The sequence below is a fragment of the Drosophila takahashii genome, chromosome 3L, assembly GCF_030179915.1.
Source record: "Drosophila takahashii strain IR98-3 E-12201 chromosome 3L, DtakHiC1v2, whole genome shotgun sequence".
Taxonomy (NCBI): Eukaryota; Metazoa; Arthropoda; class Insecta; order Diptera; family Drosophilidae; genus Drosophila; species Drosophila takahashii.
Window position 1 is genome coordinate 16,380,981 of NC_091680.1, and position 6,334 is coordinate 16,387,314.

Consider the following 6,334-nt stretch of genomic DNA (forward strand, 5'->3'; position numbering starts at 1 on the left):
ACCTCTTAACGAGGTAAAAAACTAGTGACGATCGCACCTTCAACATACAAAAGTTCTGATATCAACATTTGTGACGAAAAATTATTACACTCGTCATTAAATAGACTTTCTAATATTTTCTCATTCGGCCCGCCCTAGCAAACTATTCCAGCCTTTTTCCCTTTACAGGCATTTTCTATTGCAGCGTGCCGAATAAAAAAATATTAGAAAGTCTATTTAGTGACGAGTGTAATAATTTTTCGCCACAAATGTTGATATCAGAACTTTTGTATGTTGAAGGTGCGATCGTCACTAGTTTTTTACCTCGTTAAGAGGTGTTTTTATTTGATATCAGAAGTTTTTGTTTGTTTACATTTGCTCTCATAGGAGCTAATATATACATTTAAATTTAAATTGGTCAATCATAATTTGTAAGCCATTGTATTTAAACGAATTAAGTCAAAAAGGCGATGAAGTATATCAAAATACCTTTTAAACGAGTTTTAGCACATGTCTGTACCTTCAGTAGTGTTGAACTTACAAACTAACGAAATTTAGCTATTTTTAGCTTTTCCCGCTAAAGTAGCGGCTTTTTCCAAAAGTCGTAGAACAAAAGATTCCTTTATGGAACTCTTAAGTGCAAATTTACTGATTCCATGACCCCAAAATACAGTTCGTATACCCTCACACAAAATTCAATACTCAGGGAGCGTTAGTAGTTCGAGCTGGCAAAAGTGGCTATTTTCGTATAAAAATAACTTTTAAACGTGACTTTTTACAGTAATGTGTTATATACCAAAATTTAAGGAATCTCAAGGGCTATACAGTTTAAAGTTGTAAAGAAAATCGTTAGAGCCGTTTTTGAGAAAATAGCTAAAAAGTGATTTAGAAAAACAACTTTTAGCCATACATTTTAAACTATTGCATTAAGCCAATTTTACCCAAGGCAACGCGATTAGCATTTTAAATTACCTTTTTAACGAGGTGTAGCACGAGTCTGTAGCTTTGGTCGTTTAGAAACTATAAGCCGTCAAAATCTAGCTTTTTTCAATGATTTCCCGCCAAACTAGCGGGTTTTTCCAAAAGTTGTAGAACAAACGTTGTTCATATCCTGCTGCTAAGCACAGTAAAATTTAGTTCAGGATCCTAAAGCCACGATTTGATGCATACCCACAAACAAAGGGACAAATTATTTCATTTTGGGAAGAAGAAGAAAATCTTATTTTGGCTATAACTTTTGAACGGAGCGTCGGATTTTATCATATGACCCCTCATTCGACGGGAATTTTTAATAGAAAAACTACTAAAACATTGCGAGGGTGCATTTATCCCCAACGGCCCCATCAGATCCAAATTTCTAAATTTTCACTTTTACACTTTCACCGCTCTCTTTCCCAAACCAATTGATTTTCTTGAGGTCTTGGTATGCAATCCTTTAAGTTTTTGCAATACCTTTCGATTGGTGTATTACTCATTACGATCGGACTATCACAGCAGATTTTCAATTTTGCGGCTATATAATAGTAGTCGCCTTCGCACACTCTCCTGGTGCGCTTCGTCACTACATGGACTGCCGTCCATAGTGATATTTAAGCAACAAATTGTGGTGTAAATAAATGTGTTAATTTGCGCAAACAAGTCAGCAGTTAAATAAAACGATTGCAGATGTTGGCGGGGCAGGGGCGGAATGTTACGAGGGTTCCGGCTTTTTTATGGCCCAGACCATTAAACGGCGAAAACCGCATCGCAGTCGTATAAAAAAGTCATTGACAATGGCCGGGCCAAGACGAAGGAGTCATGGCCGTTTGTCTCACTATAGAGAGACATGCATATGGATGAGAGGAAATCTTCGAGGGATATTCCGAATTACCATTTCGCCGTAAATTCACCTGGAATCATTGATCATTTATGGTGGGTATGTTGCGAATCAGCAAACAATGTACTATCTGATCTAGACGTTGAAACAGAAAGTTAGATTTAGGTTAACCATGATGTAAAGTATAGTACTAAGATCCAAAAAATATTAAAATAAGTCTTAGTTTTCAACAGTTCGGTCTAGCAACTTATATAAAGAAATACATTTATTCATTTTAAATCCTTTATTTAAATCCTTTTTTATATAGTCTCACCACAGTTAAATGTTTTGGTAGCAAGAAAAAAATGTTTTTTTTTTAATATTGGCTAAAATAATTGCTCTTTTAAAGTTTGGTTCTTGGCAAAGCAATGAGCAGTAATTTCTTTTCAGAAAGAAAATATAGCTGGAAACGGGAAAGCTCCTTTCTGTTTTGATTATTGTTATGTTTTGCTTACTTGCGCTGAATATTATAATACCTTAATATTTCACAACTCGTAGCGGAAAGCAACTGCAAAAGTTCCAAAGTTTTGGTAAGTCACATAGTTCCCAAAAGTTCCATAAAGGTGCATATCAAAGTCGTTAAAGAAAATTTAAGGAGCGCTCCCCAGGCGATTTGAACTCCCGAAACCAACTTAGTTTTCCCATTCGGCGCCGAAAGATTGATATCCCAGTGCAATTATATGCATAATAGATGGGTATATCTATCTCGAAAGTCAATCCGCATGCAAATGAATGCCTTTCTGATTTGGATTTGTATTTGAATTTGATTGGGATGTTTCCAATTTAGTATCTGAGAACATGCCGCCAATGGCAACTAAGATACCTTGTATCGGACCGGAGTCATTTCATAAGTAATGCATGAGCGGCCACCCAATGACCCCCATAGCTTGTTGCACGGCCTCACCACCCACTGGCCACCCACCTCCCATCTCATGCGTGACTCTGCTACGTGATGGTCAAGTAAATTATAGGCGAAATTGAAACGGCCATCTTCGAGGCTGCGGCGCTTGGCTAGCAGTTTCCCAACTTGGCCCAAACGTCCGGAGGGAGTCTAAAGTAGTCGGCCGACAAGTCGTTGCATAATTCGAGGAGCCAGCAGGTGAAAGCCGGAGTGGTGCCACCAATAGAAGGTAAAATATAGCTTTTAAAATATCAAAAGAAAATATATCTTACCTAAATTTATCCAAAAGTCTTTTAAAATTTTGTTTACCTATTTTCTTAATAAGAAGACTACTACTTTAACAACAAGCACCGCACAGTTTAATTTATAATTTTTCCCTTATCTAAAGCAGCCTAAAGTCAAATCGTATATTAAATTATTTATTGGTCCGATGACAATGTCAAATGTAGCTTTTCTTATTTATTTTCATTCGAATTAAATGGGAATATTTGGCGACATAGTAAATATTTGTCAATAAATAATTTCACGTAGTCGATGTTTTATTTTCCCTTTCAATATAAGCCACAAGCATCAAATTATATTTGCACGGATTGGTTCAATTTGGTGTTTATTAATTAGCAAAACAAAATAGTTTGGAATACCAAATATTATTGAAAAAATAGAGGCCATATATTTTTAATTTGAGTTGAAATAATAGAAATTTATTATATTTGCCGACAGCCAAAACTATTTTCAAATGATTTAAGGAAGTGTAGCAATGTTTGAATACTTTTGAGTAATAACACACATCAGACAGTTGCCAAATGTGCAGCAGTTTGTTGTTTCGACCCTGGAGAGCCGCCAGTTGTGGCTAGAAAAGCCCCGAGTTGGCAACAACGAGCCGGTGGCAAAGAACCTGGTCCGCAGGTAACCCGAGTCCATCAAAGTTGCACTTGCACCCAGAGCCAAAGTGACAAGCACATGCCGGGACACCCGCAGTCATTAAAGTTTATTAAGAAATTCTGCCAACTCTTTTGGGGGGGAGTGTGTTTTTTGGCGAAGGGGAGTACGAAAATCTATCCATGTGCCTTTCTTGGGACCTGGACCTCCTCTTCTTGGGAAAACTCGAAGGAACTTCAACAGCAGGCGACGAAATGTTTTGGTTTTGTGGCTTTCGCAATTTGGCAAAGTTCGTTTGGATTTTAACTTGAATTGGGGTTTGCCGGCATCGGCTGGGGGCCGCTCTTCCATCTTCCATTTTCCATCATAACGCATTGGGGGCCCCCAAGGACACACACAGCCGCACGGAACTTGGCAGCCGAAATAATACACACGACTAAGCAAATACTCGGGGAAATGGTATCGCAAGGTATGGATGGTGTGCTACACGGGACAAAATGCCATTCCCAAATGAGTAATAATGCAATATCTTGGTGAATAACATATAGTTTTGGAGTAAAATAATATTATATGTATTATAAAAGCATAAATAAATACACGGAACAAAATGGTATTACCAAAGGAGTAATAATAAATTAGCTAAGCGATTATCATATAGTTTTTTAAGAAAATAAATTTTTCTGTAATATATAAACACAAGTAAGAACGTTAAACAATTTTTTTATCTTTTTTTAAAGATAAAAAAAATATTTTATATAATTTTCCTTGGTGTACGGGGCACTATATTATATGGGCACATACTCACTCGATTTTCTGTGTATCTTCTGCCTGGTTTTTGCCTCTTTTCCGCACTTGGCCATGCATATGCGATACATTATAAACACTCACCTGTTCCACTCAGCTAGCAGCAGCAGCCAAGAGCACATACTATATGGGGGGATATAAATATTTGCACATTATAGCAATGTATACACTGCTCCGCTGCGCTTTGGATTCGGATACGGATTCGGATTCGGGTTTGGATACGGATTCCTCTGCTGCCGCTGCTGCTGCTGCCGCGGCCAAAAACAATTTCAATTCTAATGTGCCATTAATCATTCACAAACATTAAACATATTATTTTTTGTTGGCTTTCTAGCGTGAAATACAGGCAGCTTAGTTGCCTGTCAGGTGCTCTGCAGCGGAGCTTTTTGTGCATGGGTTAAATTTCGCTGACAGGAGGAGGGCACAGAGGGGTTAACAGGAGGAGGGGGCGGGGCGGGACAGGTGAGAGCACAGGTGAGAGATGCCGGGAACACATTGAATGCACTAATTGTTGTGCTTGAGCGCACCGAAAGCACATGAACTTGTGAAATTGCAGAGTGCACAACAAAATACAAAATACAAAATACAAGCGCTAAGTTGTTGATTCTGCCGATTCTGCTGCTGCTTCTGCTCTTGATGGCAAAACAAAATTTCCAAAAATATAAGCAGATGAAAACTAAAAATACTCGAACCACAAACAATGAGCGGGATAACGAACAAATATCGAAACGTGTGCCAATAGACGCCTGTCTAATGCCATACTCGAATATCACACTTGAAAAAAATAGTAATTAAATAATTCTGAATAAAAAAAAAACCTAAGAAATGTTTTTTTAAATAAAATATATCACTTTTATGCTTGTGTAAACTAACGTCAAACATCATAGTCATTAAAAAGATAGTCAAGCATTGTACTAAATAGCAATTAATTTATTAATTAATTTTTAACTAAATAAAGTTTTGTAAGTTTTTATATTGAGTACGCAATACTACTATTCTATTCTACTAATTTCTTATATTAAAATTCTTTTAGTGCAAATAACCTATATTTCATTATATAGTTAGGTATTAAATCGTATTGATTAAAAAAGCCTAGGATGATTTTAAAACTGAATCTATAGTTTGGCCATTTATCTCTGTGCAGATATTTCAATTGTGTGCGGTTTCACTTCAATCGACTGCAAATAGAAAAGCAATCTAAGCCCAGCTTGTGCTGCCAAAAGTATGCTATGAAAAATATGAAACGTAAATAACTAAATATTCCGACTAGTCAGTATAACCCGGTGTTTTGCGCAGGGCATAAGAACTGCTCTCAATGGCTTTCCAAAAGAATCCAAAAATAAATGTTCAATATTTAGAAAAACATGCATATAAAAGTAGTCTTGTGTGTGTGTGCGAATAGGTGGAAAAATGTATAGTACATATATCGGATCGTTGTTTTCTTGTTAATTAGGTGGTTTAGCACACACAACCGTGTGTGTGTGTTGGGGTGCTGAATATTTATCGCTTTTCGACTAGCGCTTCTTGGCTTGAAGTGCTTTTTTTTGTTTTTCATCTTGTATTGGAGGGTAGAACCGAGGCATATGTGATTAGCCCAGTGTCCGAGGCTAATTTATAATCGGCTATGAGTGGGCGTAATTTGGTTTTTTTTTCTTTTTGGACAAGGGGAGGGTTTGGGGCCCACACACACTCGCACACACACACTCGGTGGGGTGTCATCATCTCCCATTTTCCATGGAACATATAAAAAAGCAACTAGAGCAAGAGCCACTTTTGCTGCTTTCGCGAACTTTTCCGTCGGCTCGGCGGACAGTGGCAGCGACTTGCGTTGAGCGGCGAGTAACAATAATAATTCGCACCGTGGTCGCGAACGTGGTCACCACATCAGTTCCGAGTTCCCAGTTCCCCAGATCCCC